The sequence below is a fragment of the Macrotis lagotis genome, chromosome 6, assembly GCF_037893015.1.
Source record: "Macrotis lagotis isolate mMagLag1 chromosome 6, bilby.v1.9.chrom.fasta, whole genome shotgun sequence".
Lineage (NCBI taxonomy): Eukaryota > Metazoa > Chordata > Mammalia > Peramelemorphia > Peramelidae > Macrotis > Macrotis lagotis.
In genome coordinates, this window is record NC_133663.1 from 85,214,559 (window position 1) to 85,231,888 (window position 17,330).

The 17,330-nt window shown below is 32.8% G+C and overlaps 1 protein-coding gene and 1 pseudogene across 6 annotated transcripts in view; one reads left to right on the forward strand and one right to left on the reverse strand.

Annotated features, from left to right (window-relative positions):
- The window catches only part of PARD3B (par-3 family cell polarity regulator beta), a 1,291,415-nt gene that overhangs the window by 871,751 nt on the left and 402,334 nt on the right, over positions 1 to 17,330 (reverse strand). The gene's annotated exons all lie outside the window — the stretch shown is intronic.
- Positions 10,615 to 11,086, forward strand: LOC141491036 (large ribosomal subunit protein uL23-like; annotated as a pseudogene).

A 17,330-nucleotide genomic window follows, 5' to 3' on the forward strand; every position in this document is an offset into this window, starting at 1 on the left:
TATATTGAAAGATGCAATTTTCTAAAAAGACCCTTGTGATTTGAAAAGTCATATATATAGTTTTTCCAAAAAATTAGTAATTTCCTGCCTTATCACTAGAAGAATTGTGAACATTAAGCACTACCAAATGAATATTTAGACCCTGGGAAACAGTCTAAGATTTTGGAACTGGTAGTGAAATGAGGACATAAAATATAAGGGCTCTGGATAGTACACAAGTTTTATATTACATTTCAGAGGTTTGGGGAAATATTTTAAAATAATCTTTTATTATCTTTTATCTTTTATTATTACATCTCTTACATTTCCTGGGGTATGCCTTGCTCCCACCTACTCACACATTATTATTCCTTAAGAAGAAGAAGAAAAACAAAGAAATACAAAAAGTTCAGCAAAATTAAATAATATGTGAAAAAATGTCTCAGAGTCCTCTAAAGTTCTACTAAGAAGTAGGTGTAAGCATCCTTTTATTTCTTTTTTGGGGGGTTAATCTTGGTCCTTACAATTTCAGAACTTTCAGTCTAAAATAATTTTTTTTGTTGTTACTGTTGTTTTTACTTACATTTTTTGAGTAATTGTATTTATTTTCCTGGTTCTGTTTTATTTCACTTTGTATTCACTTATATAAATCTTCAAGAAAAATACTGCAATGAATCTGAAACCACTTTTGACTGACAAATAGTTGTGAAATTTTCATGGATTCTAACTTGGCATCCTTCTTTAAAGATAATAATATCCTCCAAAATCAAAGTTTTGGAGACATAAAGTCCCATAAGGGATACATTTATACAATTGCTACTAATAACAGCTAGTTTTATGGATTGTGAAACCCTTTACAAATATTATCTCCTTTTATTCTCACCTACAAGCTGGAGTTTTGTTATTGTTCTTTAGTTGCTTTAGTCATGACCAATTTTTCATGATCTCATTTGAGGTTTTCTTGACAAAGATACTGGAGTGGTTTGCCATTTACTTCTCCAGTTCATTTTACAGATAAGGATATAGAGGCCAAAGGCTTAAGAGATTTATTTGCTTAGGGTCATCCTGCTAGTAAGTGTCTGAGACCAGATTTGGATTCAGGAAAATGCCTTCCTACACTAGGCCCAGAACTCTATCCATCTCGCTGCCCCCAATCTTGAGAGGTTGGTCCTATATTATTCCCTTTTCACAGCTGAGAAAATTGAGGTAATAGAGGTTTAGTGAATTCCTGATAGTTATACAGATAGTAGATCTCTAAAGCTGTATTTGAACTCAGACCTTACCTAACTCCAAGTCTAATGCTCTATCCACTTCAAGATTTAGCTACCTTTGATATAGGAACCTTTGATATATAGCATTTGAGTTTTAAGTAAACCAGTTCATATTCTTGGTTTTAAATATTAATTCAGTGAAATGTTTAATGATTGTATCCAATTAGACATGATATTTCATTTCCACAAGTAGACAATATGGTTGGTTTTAGAATAAAAATACATTTGGTCATGAACAAAAAAAAGTCACATGTTTTAAAAAAAATCAGATGACAATTTTTAATAATCTGCCCCACATAAGTTTGCCTACCCAAGCTTTGTCAGCCAACAGCTGGTAGACATCTCTTAAAGATTGCAACAAACAACTCTGAAACTAAATTGGAAAAATGAAAGCTGAGGGCTCATCAAGAAAATTGAAAGTTGGCAATATTATCCTTCTGAGCAATTTAACCATCTGTAAGACCTGCAAAATAACTTAACAAGACTTTATCAAAAAAGAAATATAAGTATAAAAAGTTATGTGCTATGAACAAAAGGCATCATAAACACAAGTGAACTGGAAAGCATGCTGCACCTTTTTATTGTTCAGGGCATTCATTTAAAAAGAATGGAGAAGAGGAATGACATTATGGTGATGTCTCATTTGTCTAGAATTATTAGAGTAAGATTTTCCACATAGGAATTTTCTAAGCTAGAAAAAAGCTCACTTCTTTAACCAAGAAATAGATGGTTACTTGGACAGAAATTTTCCTAAAAATACTTTTTTACTTTTCTTAAAGACAGTATTCTGAACTTAAATTTGTTTTAGTGTCTCAGGATCATAATTATGAATATCAACTATTGTACTGAGATAAATACAAGGATTAATTTACTATGTAGGATTGTTTAACCCTTACACTTAATACCCTCAGATTTCTATGCTTTCTGATTTCTTATATCAGCATTTCATACTTTCCCCTTCTCTATTCCTTCTCTATTCTTTACCAACCTTTTCTTCTTGCCACATTCTAATTTTGTTTTTAGGTTTTTGCAAGCAATGGGGTTAAGTGGCTTGCCCAAAGTTACACAGATAGGTAATCATTAAGTGTCTAAGGCTGGATTTGAACTCAAGTACTCCTGACTCCAGGGTTGGTGCTTTATCCACTGCCACCTAGCTGCCCCAGAAAATAACTTTCTAATAAGTAAGATATTGATGCAACTTTTTTTTGCCTAGTTGAAGGGTAATGGTAATAAGAATGACCATAATTTCCCAACAATTTATTAAATTCATGCCTACAACTTATCCTCATCACAAAAATATGTAAGGTTAATTTTTGTCTTTTAATCATATATTATCTTTGTAGTAAGAAAAATGAAGACTTTTTTATGTGCTACTGATGAAAAAGCAGGATACAGATTACAAAAGAATGTTTAAGTTAAAAAAAAATGAAACCCAAGGGACTTGGTTAAGATTTGGAAACAATTTAATAAAGCAGAAGGGGAAAAAAGGGTTATATAATATTCAAATAATATATTGGAAGTATATAATAATTTTTTCACTTTAGGTATATGGAAATAATCTATGTAGACACACAAGCATATGAATAGTGAAAAGATAAAAATAATCTATATAGATAATTTCACCCAAGAGTTATTATATTTAGTTTCTCAAAATATGAACATGACCCCTAAAGTCTTTTATTGCAATAGATATTAAGCATTAAGGAAACAGTTCAGCATATTCATATGCCTTGGTACATTAGTTACTGGCAGTGACTTGGTCAATAAATGTTTATTAAGTACTTATTATGTGCTAGATGCAACTGAGTGGCACAGTAAATAGAGAGCCAGTCCTGGAATCAGAGGAATTGAATTTAAATGGGTTCTCAGACACTTACTAGTGAGTGATCCTGGGCAAGTCACTTGACCCTGTTTGCCTTAGTTTCCTCGTCTGTAAAATAAACAAAAAATGGCAAGCTAATCCTATTTCTTCGCAAAGAAAATTCCAAATGGGATCGTGAAGAGTTGGACATGACTGAAATGATCCAACAAAGAATGAATGTTCTAGGTACAACCGAGTAAAGATTGGAAGGAAAAGTAATATCTTTTTTCCCAAAAGTTAAAAACATATTAATAAAATTCATTAACAGGCACTGTTCATGATCAAGTTCCACGGATGGGGAAAATGCCCAAGTAAGTTATTTCTCTGCTTCTTGATGAAACTACCCACAAGTTTCTTGAAGTTGTTTGTAGCTCTACTGATTTGTTTTTCCCAGCTAGGTCTTGATGCAGACACCACACATTAACTGTTTTCTCAGCTTCCAGAATATCTAGACTTCTCAAAGGACCAGGTACTTCAACAAAAATTAAATTTTCAAAAGATAAAGGTCAGTAGAGACCTATGGGGTTAGTTAGGATGAACCTTACATTTTACAGAACTGTCCAATTCTACTTGAACAATGGCAAACTGAACAACTGATCATTATAATTGTAACAGAGGAACAAATCGAGTTTCCCTCTTCTACATTTTGTAACAGAAAAAAAACAGGGGAAGGAAAAAATTTTTTTGAATGGTGATTCTTTTTTTTAGGTGGCAAAACAGATTTGAAGAGAAGTCATTGTCCTTGTAAACATTTACAAAAGATCTAATAGCTCCATCTAGCTCTGGACATGGGAATTAAATGGAGAAACAGTGACTCATAAAAGGGGGAAAAATCATGCTAACTCCCACACACATAAGTATGTAGTTCACAGAATAACATAAAATACTGAGTAAAGAATAGAAATGACTGTTTAAAAGACTAGTGCTAAGGAAGAGCATCTATTGGTTTACTGATAATTTACTTTTCTTAAACAGCAGGTCTTCATAAAGTTTGTTTTTTGTTTTGCATTTCATGTTTTAAAAATGAAGAGAAGTATAGAAAGAAATTAAAGTTTTAGCTAGAATTTTTTGAAACATGCATCTCTGTACAACATGGTATGTTAGTGCATTCAGTTTTGTTTTTATTTCAGAAACATAAGATAAAGATATTTCCAATGGCTTCAAAGATCAGACTGTGAAGTCAAAATATGAAAAGATCAGTGCTTTTATCCTCAAAATATAAAATTCCTTTTAAGATATTTGTAACACAATCAATCAAAAGGAAATTCCCATAAACCTCAAATGAACAGGAGTTCATTTTTAGTATATGTATACAGTTTTAAGGACATCATTTCCACTAATGAACACTATCTGCAAATGTCTCTCTGGTGTCAACACAAAGAAAACAGATGGATACTATGCCATTAGTGTAAACCATGGGGGACTGATTGTTTTGGGCTAGGAAATAAAGGTAATAGAAGGAATAGGGACACCTAGCTAAAAAAGGACTTTTTTATCAAAGGAAATGATAAACTTGGATATTTTTTCACACCATGGTATGCTTTACCAAAACAGAAGAGGGCTCAAATAGCAGCTTCAATTTGTCTAGGAATAATGACAAAATTAAACAAAACACATGGTAATCCCTTCATTTATTTTTAAGAGTAGTTCTCCCTATATCATCTGGGCTAGAAAATCAATGGCCCCTCATGGGTACAATCTCACCACCAATTAGCAAGAGAGCTTTGACCTGCTCCATTTCTGACCTGGACCACTTCACCCTTCCTTAGGTATACTGGTGCCCCCCCACACATTTGCATACCCACCCACCCACCCCAGGCCTCTGATTCCAGTGTGGGAGAGAAGGGGTTCTGTCTATGTTCATCATATTAAGACCAAGCAATGCAATCAATAGATAGACTTAACCCATTATAGCTTAAAGCTCTGGAGTTCAAGGGATTTGCCAGCCTCAGTCTCCCCAGTAGGAAATTTATACAATTCCAGGAACATTTTAGAAATTTTAAAAAGTTATTTTATAATCATGCTAATCTAAGGGATAAAGACTATAAATATGGAGAATTTTGAAAAATACAGGAAGATTGCTATAAAGTGACATAAAGAAAACAGAATCTTAATAACAGTAAAACAACAACTATGCTATGCAAATAAAAACACAAAGAGGTAATAAAATTTTTAGATCAAATAAAAAAACAATATTAGTATCTATTAAAGATAAAGCACCCATTCACTCTGTTGAAAAATAGAAATCAAATAGCATGCAGTTACCTAGAGGTTCCATCTAGCTCTAAATCTATAATCCCACAATTATTATCAATCATACTATTGAGTGATTCTGCTTAATTCTTTGGAAGGAATCTATTTTTCTAAAGGAATTTTTTAGGAAGAACAAGTCATATGATATTTAAAATTCTTAAAAATCCCATTAAAATTTTTTGTTATGAAAGCATCTATAGTTTTATTTCAAATAAAAATGTAAAGCATAAAAACTTCCTTTTTTAATTACACAATTTGAACATTTTTATTTGCATTATTTTTTACTAAGTGGGCATATAAAAATTCCAATTAGACTTTAATGTTATATAATATAAAATACTAGCTTGACTGATTTTATCAAGTTTTGTTGCTTCTAATGATAAATGCTTCTTTTTTATTCAAATTATTCTGATTTTTCTGTAACCTCATAAGCTCAGATGATCAGCTGTTCTTCTTTGGCTAGGACTGTCCTAGTTTGTAGAACCTATAACAAATAGGCAGGTGTTCAAGGAAAAAAAATGCCAAGCAGGACCTGCTAGAAGAACCATAGAGTCACAAACTCTGAAGCATTTACAAAAATAGCTTTCCCATCTAAAATTCTCCTCTCTCTTTTAGCCATCGATCCTAATCATGTCCTCTCTCACTCTTAGCAAATGGTCTGGTTTATATTTGATCCATCCACTCTCCTGTAATTCACTTTTTATTTTATTGTTTATTTGTCTTCTCATTTTAACAGAAAGAAAAAATCATTTAATTCACCAACCCCAAAACTCCAATTTGGGTTTCTGTTTTTATCTTAAATGGTTTTGTGATTTGAAATGTACAATAAGGCTTTCTTTCTTGCCTGGCTTGTTCAGAAAGTGGACATGAAAGGTTCCAACTACCCAAGATGCCCAAGTGGCAAATACAAGATGTCATCACTACTCTGTCATTCAGTACTCTAGCCCCCTTTGTTCCCATAGGCTAATTCTTTCCATCATGGGTATGATCCATGATTCTTCTCACTACCTTAGCTTTTGGAAGAATTCTTGCTGTATATCCTTGCTTTCCAAGCTACACTGTGATACTAATGATCACAAGTTTACTCAATCACAATATAAGTCCTTCCAGTTTAGTCTTTACACAATGACTTTCTGTATCTCAGTTTACCCTCCTGTGGAGAGATCACAAGCTCTCCAAGCTGCTCCAGGAACTCTATGTCCTCAGAGATAGTGATGTGAGGGTTTTCATCACTTTAATGAGAATTTCTCAGTTCTCCTTTTCTTAACCTTCCTATGACATTCAAAAAGTTAATGACTATTTTTCTCTAAACTTCCTCACCCTTTCAGCTCTAAGGCATCATAAAATCTTAGTTCTCCCCTGTCAGTACTTGGTGCTTCTTCTATGCTGTAACCAACTTTCAAGTGTTCATTGCTGGTTTGTTCATTACAGTCATTTTTATAATATTTCCCTCAAAAAATAATCCACTTTGGAGCTTCAATGATGCCTTCTATGTAATAATTACTAAATCTTTATTTATAGCCCTCACCTTGCTCATGCTTCAGCCTCACATTTCCAACTATCTACTGAACATTTATTGCAAATAATTCACATTAAACACACTTAAAGCTATACTCACCACCTTGCCTAAACTAGCTCCTAATCTCTTTGTCAATATCTTTCAATCACTTAGATCCCAAATATCAGTCATGTTTACTTTCTCTATAAAATGTCCAATAAGTCACTATGCTTTGTTAAAATCACCTACTCTACTTCTTTTCTCATATATCTTGTACACCCCTCTCCCTGATCCCCCCTCAACTTTCCTCACATACTACTTGAAGGTATTAAATTAGAAGACTCAGGTTCCCAAAAGTGAAAAATGACTTGCCCAAGGCCATGCAGGTAGGATATAACACTGGCAGGATTCAAATCTGGAGCCTCTGAGTCCAAATCCAGTTTTCTTACCCAATATCCAGGAGCTTTTCCCTTCAGTTAGACTAGTCCCTGACAGACCACATTCATTTCCAAATTCGTATCCTTGCCCAGTTTATGTTTCTCATTGAGAAGGTCACATATTTCTAGTAATCCATCTAAATCTTACATAATTTTTAATGACCTAAAGCAATTGCCACTTCCTCAAAGCCTTCCTCCAAGGCTACTTTATAATTTAAACTAAAAAACAACAAACAAATGGTCCTTTTCAAACATAATTAAGTGTGAATTGTTAGCATCTTAGTAATAACTCAGAATGCTCAGCCCTGTTCCTGACTGTCTTCAAGATTCATCTTAAAAACTACCTACTGCAGAGGGATTCATCAATTCTTCATCCCAGAGGACTGCAACCTGGATTGACATCTCCTTCTACATCCTGATAGGGTTTATTGTCCATATTACTCATGTGGAAAATAATTATAAATAATTAGTATTTAACTATTCATTAGAGCATGCATAATTTTTATATTAATTATACTGAAAGCTTTTTTTAAAGGAAAAATGTATCTTATACTCTTCTTTGCTTTTTCATAGTAACTAGAATAATGCTATTTCTACCACCCCAGCATCTCACCATGTGAGAAACATCCCACATAACAATATTTTTAATAAAGAAAAGAAAAAGAGAAAATAAGTCCAAGTGATTAATATGTCAAAAAATCTGAAAATGCATGCAATATATTATACTCATGCAATTCTAACCTTGGCAAGAGGTTGAATTAAGGATACCTTCTCATTTTTCTTCTTTGAAGCAATGAATTTATTTTTTTTTTATTTTGGACCATTCATTTCTGGGTTTTTTTGCAGTTGTTATTTTCATTTACCTAGCTATAGACATTGCCTTATTTCAATTGCTAATATTTCCAGCACTATATCAAATAATAATCAAGAGGTGAAAATCCTTTTGTTGTATTTACTGGGAAGGGCTTTACTACATATAATGTGATAAAGCATTTTATGATATTACAAAAGTCCTTTTATGCCCATACTTTATAAGGTTTTTAGCATAAAAAGTGTCTGTAATTTATCAGACTTTCCTGCAAATATGGAGATAAATCATGTTTTTTAAAAATATAACTGTGGGGCGGCTAGGTGGTGCAGTGGATAAAGCACCGGCCATGGAGTCAGGAGTACCTGGGTTCAAATCCAGTCTCAGAAACGTAATAATTAATCCTAGCTGTGTGGCCTTAGGCAAGCCACTTAACCCCATTTGCCTTGCAAAAACCTAAAAAAAAAAATAAAACTGTGTTGATTATTTTCCTAATGTTGAGCCATCCTTGCATCACCAGTATAAATCAATTTATTTTGTATAATCCCTGTAATCTGATGGATTTTATTTAAAATTTTTAATCAATATTCATTAATCATAGTGATTTATATTTCTTTTTCTTTGCTTAATCCTTTGCATTAGGACTATATTTGTTTCATAAAAGGAGTCCAGTAGGGTGCTTTTTTCAAATTTTGAGAATAGAGTGGAATTTGCACTATCTGTTCTTTGAAAGCTTGACAGAATTCTCCTTTGACAGAATACATCAGAATCAGAAGATCTTTTTCCACTGGTAGTTCCTTTACAGTTACTTCTATTATTGAGTCATAATTTAACTAACCCTCATAAATGAACATGTGGCTTAAAAATATTTCTGGAAATGTAACTAATTGATTAAAAGGCTAACAGTGAAAGTATAAGTACCCAGCAAAAAAAAATAGCTCTCAAATATCTACTCAGTGGGTGGATATACACAGTCAGGTACCTGATGAGATCAAAAACAAGGTCGATCAACTCAGACCTAACAAAATACTGACAAAAATTAAAATTCTCAAGTAGATTATTTAAAATATAGATTAAAATCCACTACATGTTTGAACTTCACCTCGAGTTATAGTGTAATTGAGATATCATGTTAGCTAATGAAAATCTGAAACCATCATGATTAACAAGATGCTTAAATCTAGGGGTTTTTTTTTTGGCCAAAAGGTGTTTCATCTATAAGATATACTTAAAAATACATAAACAGAATTTCCCAATCTGTTTAAAAATCAGCAATTTCTGATTAGTTTGCTAGATCAACTGATTAAACATCAGTGAAGAGGGAGATTAGTGCCTGGATTTTAATAAAGACTTTGATACAACTGGTGAATGGGACTGAAAAAATGTGTATTGCAGTTTAGTAAACACAATCAATGATGCACTTCTTCAATCTGAATTTATGAATGTAAGCTATCTTTACAAGGATGATTAGTGTTATAGTGGTATTCTATTCAGAGTGACCTGAATGCAGAGTTCAAATTCCGACTCATATGTGTACCCTCTGTGGGACTCTGGGCAAGTTATTTAATCCTTCATTGCTCCAGTTTCCTCATCTGTAAAATGAAGATAATAACAGTATCTATTTCACAAGACTGTTTTGAGGATCAGATTAGTAAGTGAACACAAAAATCTTTGTAAACTTTAAAATGTTTTTGTTTTGTTATTTTAAAAAATGTATCAAAAATTAACTGTGAATTAAACTTAAAATCATTTCACATTTTAATGTCATCCTTTTGAAATTGCCATTTTGTACATCTTTATTATGCATATATAAGTTTGTAGATGTGTATATATTAGTCATAATGCATGTATATCATTTAAAATTATTACAAAACTATTAAGGATGCCTGTATAAAAGTTTAAATACAGACTAAAATACTTGGAGCCCATGAATCTAGTTCAAGCCCTTCATTCTACAACTGATACTATGGCAGCCCAGAGGAGAAGATTCACTTGCTCAAGTCATTCAAGTAGGAGAAACTGCTGATATTTGAACTCTGGTCCTCTGGCTCCCACTCTTCCTCTCTACTTTCTTGATTGAATGAGTGTACCTAGCTACAAAGGCTTGAAAGAAGTCTTAAATAACTATATACAAAGAAGTCCATAGATATACATTGTGTATCTATGATCCAAGCACTAACCAATCCAAGCTAACTCTTCATCACATGATTGGGCATAAAAGAATGAATTTCTTTGGCCATAATTAACTAAAGTTTGGTGAAGCTTCATTTGTCATCAATGGAGAAAACACACATATCAAGTCACATAACTTGAAATATTGAAACAATGAACATGTATTGAATATATATATATGTAAATATATATAATATTTCATATTATTTTTATGTTATGGTTAATTTGCATTGACTGTGCTAAGTGCATAGATGAAAGAAACCTATTTAGGCAACTGCCATTTAATTGTTCCAACATATCATCAAAAGTGAAGAAGATGGCTTTTATCCCCCAAGATGACACCAAAGGCCAAGAAGGAAGCCATCGACCTCCCCCCCAAGACAGAAGCCAAGGCCAAGGCCTTGAAGGCAAAGAAGGCGGTGTTGAAGGGCATCCACAGCCACAAAAAGAAGATCTGAACCTCACCCACCTTCCAGAGACCCAAGACACTAAGGCTTTGAAGGCAGCCAAAATACACTCGGAAAAGTGCTCCTCAGAGAAACAAGCTTGATCACTATGCCATCATTAATTTCCCCCTGACCACTGAATCTGCTATGAAAAAGATTGAGGATAACACCACTCTGGTCTTCATTATGGACGTCAACGCCAACAAGCACCAAATCAATCAGGTCGTAAAAAAAGCTGTATGACATTGATGTGGCTAAGGTCAACACACTGATCCAACCTGATGGAGAGAAGATGGCCTATGTTCAGCTTGCTCCAGACTATGTTGCTTTAGATGTTGCCAACAAGATTGGAATCATCTAAACTGTCCAGCTGCCCTGCTTCTTCACCCACAATAAAAAAGTTTTCCAGGAAAAAAAAAAGTGAAGAGGATGCAATGTATGGCTAATGTCAGCAAAATGCTTTAAGTGAGATGAACAACATCTCAGACCTGCCAACCCAATCCATTGCTTTCTTGCCAGTTATGCCACTTACATGGCAGATGCCTGTGGAGAGTAATTTATTTGCTGAGTATCCTCAACATACCACTCATTTGTTATTCACCTTTCAACAGTGATATAAAATCAGCATTGCAATGTTGGAATTGAGGTTGTACAACCAATTAGTAAGATGCATCATAGCCAGGCAGATGTTTCCCTTGCATGCTTCAAAAAATTATGAACAAGCTATATCAACTGGGAGGTGATATTGCAAGTATTTTTCTATTTTAAAAATAAAGCAACAAGGGGATTTAATCTTTATACAAAGAATAGAGTCAAAAGTCAAGAAGGTCAGGTGTTTTTAAAGACCTTGGAATACACATAAGAATCTAAAATTATAATTAACAAAATTGTAGTGGCATTTTGGGACAATGCAATAAGATTTTATATCAGATGATGTTAATCCAAATTCTTGGCTGGGGGGGGATCAATCCTGACTGTCTGGTGCTTTAATGCTGGCTTTGCAGAGAAAATAACATTTCATGAATACATCTACCCCAGAAAAAACTATAGATTAAAACTTCATGTAACTCATTGAGTACTCAAGTTTAATTCAGGTGTTCAGAAGAAAAAAAAAGCAAAGAGGAAATTATATTTGACATATTGTCTTAAGGTCAAAAATGATCCTATTTTTTCATGCCCAAATACTAATAATTCATTATTTCAAAGGTTAAAAATTCTAGTATATTATATTAAGGCTCTGTAAGTAATGAACAATCCATTCCTTGAAAAGTCATATGAGTAGGGCTTTGACAAATACATAAGATTATGATATGACAGTAAAAATAAGGATACTTATTTATAAGTTACTCTGATAGCTATTACTACCTTATTAAAAGTAAGTGATTATCAAACATGTTTCATCATTTGGATTATTTTAACTGGGCAAAAACCATTCTGCATAACCTAATTTAACATAAATAACCTAATCATTAATATGAGTAGATATTTTGAAGAAACAAGACTAAGATAACAGAGTTTGATTTTCTTCTGAATATTAAATATGTCATCATGAATACTATAAAGTATATAAGATTTTATAGATCTGGAGATTCTATTCATAAGTGATTCCTGTCATCAATCTATCTTGCCTGTTCTCTTGCTGGTAGGTTCATAACCCCATGCTCTGATTAGCAAGGGGACACCCCTTCCCCTATTTTACATTACATCATGCCTTATTCTCCCCAGTGATTATCATACATGTCTTTCTATAAACCTCTTGTAAAGGATCCATCTAAATCATTAAAGATTCTTCTCTGATTTCATTTAATATTTTGTAAAGTAATCATGCTTCCTATTGGTTATCATGCATTTTAGTTATGTAATTAATCCATTTTCTTTATTAATCACATATGTTCTTAATAATGCCTTTTTTTTCTCTCAAGTGTTAGTAAGGCTCATAATAATACACCAATGCCTGGTTAAATACAACAAGAACCTTTCTAATAACTTTTGGTTAGGATTATTCTGAGATGAATAAATTTTGTGATTCACAGTCAAGAGTAAAACTAGAAGAATATTTTTCTTAAAACTTTTAGAGCAACAAACCCCATAGGATCACTAAAACTTTGTAAAATTTCCAGAATATAATTGGGATGGTCTTTTCCTTTTGTTGACATCTAGGCTCTCTGTACTGACTGTCCAACTACAAATACATGTTTTATGCATGTTCTAAGTTAATGTCCTGTCTGTTCAAGTATGAGTCATAGTCTAATTAATTTAAATACAGAAAATATTTATTGGAAAGAGTACAATGAAGAGACAAATGTTGGGTTTGAGTAATTCATAATTCATAATTCATTACAAATGGTGAATTGTAGAGAAAAAAATAAAAGTGTCATCCAAAATGATGAGAGATTGGCAAAAAAAGAAGGGCGTTAGACATGACATGGTACAGTGGAGAAAGTAGATGCTCTGTAATTAAAAAAAGATAGGTGTTCAAAATCCAACTCAGAAATTGCCTAGGGAAAATTATCTGACCTCTCTGGATCTCATTTCTTCATCTGTAAAATGGGCATGTTGAATTAGATCAATGGCCTCATAGGTCCCTTTAAAAGAGATCTATCACTTGACAGGAGTGATAATTAAACAATGGACAACCTATGACTACTGACATTCCTGGGAAGCCAGGAAAGGTAGAGGCAGTCTCCCACTTCATAGTAACTGTTCTTCCAATGAGAAAATGATGTGAACATATGAACAAGAGAAAGCATAAGTAGGTATGGATAAATTGCAATCTGCCTCATTAGTGGAAGTACCCACACTGATGAGATCACAGATCTTCTAAATATTCCAAAGTATTCAAAGGATATAGTATAAAGAGAAGGCATGTGTATAAAGAATACCTTTAAGGTTGCAGTTTCTTTTTTAAACCCATAAACAACAAGTAATAGAACTGCCATTCAAACAAAGCATTTATTTAGTGTTTGCTATGTTTTGCAAAGTCTTCTAAAGGCTGAGAAAACAACAAATAAATAATCCTTCTCCACAAAGGGCTTCCATTCTAATGAGGAATGTATAAAGGAATACAAATATACATGAATAAATGGGAATACGTACCAAAAATGAGTATATGGAAAGTAGACTTAGTAGTTTAGACACTAGCATGAATATGAACAAAAAAAATTGATCTGCAAGAGATGGCATTTAAGTTGAAAATCCAAATTTTCTACACCTTTGAGTCATCTATATTTTGGAAAAGTACCCTTTGAATAAATGCATCCATAAACAACTCTCATTAAGATTTTTTAGAGTTAAGTCTAAAGAGTGTTGGTTGGCATACAACATCTTCTAAGATGTCTTTTAGAATGAGAGAGTAAAAGTACCATCTGTTATATTTTCAATTATTTTGGAATTTTCCCCTTAGATATCTTTAAAATCAATTTGTGAGTTATCAAAATCAAAGAGTTATTAAACTGCTTATACCTTTTGACCCAGCAATACCACTACTAGGCCTATTTCCTAAGATGATTACAGAAAAGGAAAAGAATCAGTATGTTCTAAATTATTTATAATAGATCTTTTTTTGTGGTGGCAAAGAACTGAACATTGTTGGATGCCTTTCATTTGGGGAATGGCTGGACAAGCTGTGATATATGAATGTCATGGGATACTACTATGCTATAAGAAATGAGCTCAATTATTTCAGAAAAATCATGGAAAGACTTGTATTAAATAATGAATTGAATGAATTCTCTTCAAGCAAGAGAATTTTTTTACAAAAGTCACAACATTGATTTATGAAAAACTCTGAATGACTAAGTCAATTTGACCATTAATAATGCCAATATTAACTACGAAGATCATAAGAATACTCTGCTTCCAGAGAAAGAACTAATAAATAGAACTATGTATAGTTATATTTTTTATGTGTATGTACAAGTGTCTATATTTGTGTCCAATGGTAATCATCTCTAGGATGGGGGAATGATAAAAGGAAAAAAGTTGCATAACATTTTATTATATATTTAAAAGGAATGGTTGTTTGTGCAACTTGCAATTTTATGTATTATTATCTTTTTTCTATTATACAATGTTATGGAAATGTTTGTTTTTTTAAAGTGCAGAATAAAATTTTTTTAAAAATAAAAACAAAATCAATCTCCAAAGAACCAAGAAATTGTGCTAACCTGATTATAGATTTCATTTGCACACATTTGGTTAGTTTTAATCATTCTTGGGAGAACATCTAGAGAACTTTTTATATTTATGTATATATATATATATATATATATACACACACACATACATTTCTACATATATGTATAGTATCATACACACATATATACATGCATATGTATGTACATATTTGGTCAATATGATTTAAAATATGATATGAAAACTAAAAAAAAGATTCCAACTCAAATTTAGAAAGTATTAAAGGAAATAGTACTCAAATAGTACCCAGTACTCAAAAAAAAATGAAATTTGCAATGTACTTTGTCCTGATCAGACCACATCTCTGTTATTGTTCAGTCATGCCCAACTCTCTGTGACCCAGTGAACCATGGATCAAACATACCAGGGTTTTCTATCCTCCAGAATCTGCCCAAATTCATGTTCATTATTTCCATGATACTATCAATCTTATTCTCTGTCATCATCTTTTCTTTTTCCCTCAATCTTTCACAACATCAGAGTCTTGTTTTCATTGAGTACTGTCTTCTCATTATGTTGTCAAACTATTTAGGCTTCAGCTTCCATATTTGATCATCTTTATGTATTGCTAGATTTGATCTCCTTACTTGTCCAAGTGACCCTTCACAGTCTTCTCTAGCTCCACATCCAAGTGACTCTTCAAAGTCTTCTCTAGTACCACAATTTTAGTAATATGTTAAGTTCCAGTCACCAGATTTTTGGAAGGGCATTAATAAACTGGAGAGTATCCAGAGCAATGGTTACAGGTTATCTTAGGATCGAGTAATAAGAGAAACAAACTGGGAATGTTTGGCCTGAAAAATAGAAAAGATTCCACTTTCTTCAAGTATTCACTTTTACAAGCATTCAGAAATGGAAGGTATCTTGGAAGTCTTTGTTCCACTTTTTATATAAGAATCCTTTCTACAACATTTCTAATATGCAAACCATTCAGCCTTTAATGAAAGGCCTCTGGATAAAGAGTCTCTAACTCTTGAGGTGACCAATTTATTGAGTAACTCTAACCTTTAATTATTTTTAGATTAGGATTAAATCTTTTTTGCAACTTGAACCCATTGGTTATTCTGTTCATCTCCACACTGTCAACAAGTAATGAAGGAGGAAATGGAGGAGGAGGAGGATAGCATAGTTACAGTGGACACAAAGGCACCATAAAGAATGCCAAAAAATAGCATCATGGAGCAAAGTTATCAAGTGTCAAAAGACTAAATGGCATAAACCCTGGGCCTGGTAGCCAGTGATCTGCAGAAGTCACTTTACTAAGCCTGTTTTCCTCATGTAAAAGGAGGTAATTGAACTAGATGATCTCTGAACTCTCTTATAGTTCTAAAATTAAATGGTCCTATGGGACAAAGAAGAATGAAAGTGGAAGAGATAGACCTCTATAATCTACCAACACAGAAAATGAATGCTTCAAACAGAAATGTTTGGTAGTAGACATGGAATTCCAGTGTAGAGATTGAGGAGTTCAAAATTGTAATCTTTCATCCAAATAAAGGGGGAAAAAGTCTGATTAGTTCCCTTGACTTATACCAAACATAGAGAATTTCAAATATGTTGTATTTTACCACCATATTATGATATAACATTATGATAGCCTTTTATATTTCAATTATAAATACAACTAGAATCAAAGTCTGACTTTCTATCTCTATTCACAGAATTACAGCAAAATTGGATTTGTGCTTGGTCATAAAAAATCAAAATGAGAAAAAGAAGTATAAATTTTAGGAAGGCAAATTTCTACTTGATACAAAGGGGGAAAGTTCCAGTATATGAGAGCTATTTGAAAGTAGTTCATTTGTAAATCAATAAGCATTTATTAAATCCCTACCATGTGCTAATCATTGTACTAAGTTCTGGGGATTCAAAGACAGAAAACATAGTCCTGTCTTCAAGGAGTCACAATATAAATAGAATGGGTTACTTCATTAAGGGATTGATTCCCTCTCATTAGAGGTCTTGCAGCACAATTATAATTATCACTTGCCCAGATTGTTGCATAGGGATAACATGCTATATCAAGGTTAGGCAAGGTAGTAGTAGTTGTGTTTCCTTTCAATTTTAACATTCAGAATCAATGTCACAATTTTATTTTGAATGATACTGGAAACTTTCTCACATATACTTTAAACTTTGAAGAAGCTAAGTACAAATTCAGTATTTCCTCAATAAATAATTTTCTTTAAATTTCCTCTAAAACAGTTACCCTTTGGCATCCAAATATTTATATCTGATAAGATTATACAGTTGTAGAATACTATGATTTGGGGGATTTTAACTCTTTATAGTTTTTTTAAATAGTTTTTGCAAGGCAATGGGATTAAGTGGCCTGCCCAAGGCCACACAGCTAGGCAATCACTAAGTGTCTGAGGTTGTATTTGAACTCAGGTACTCCTGACTCCAGGGCC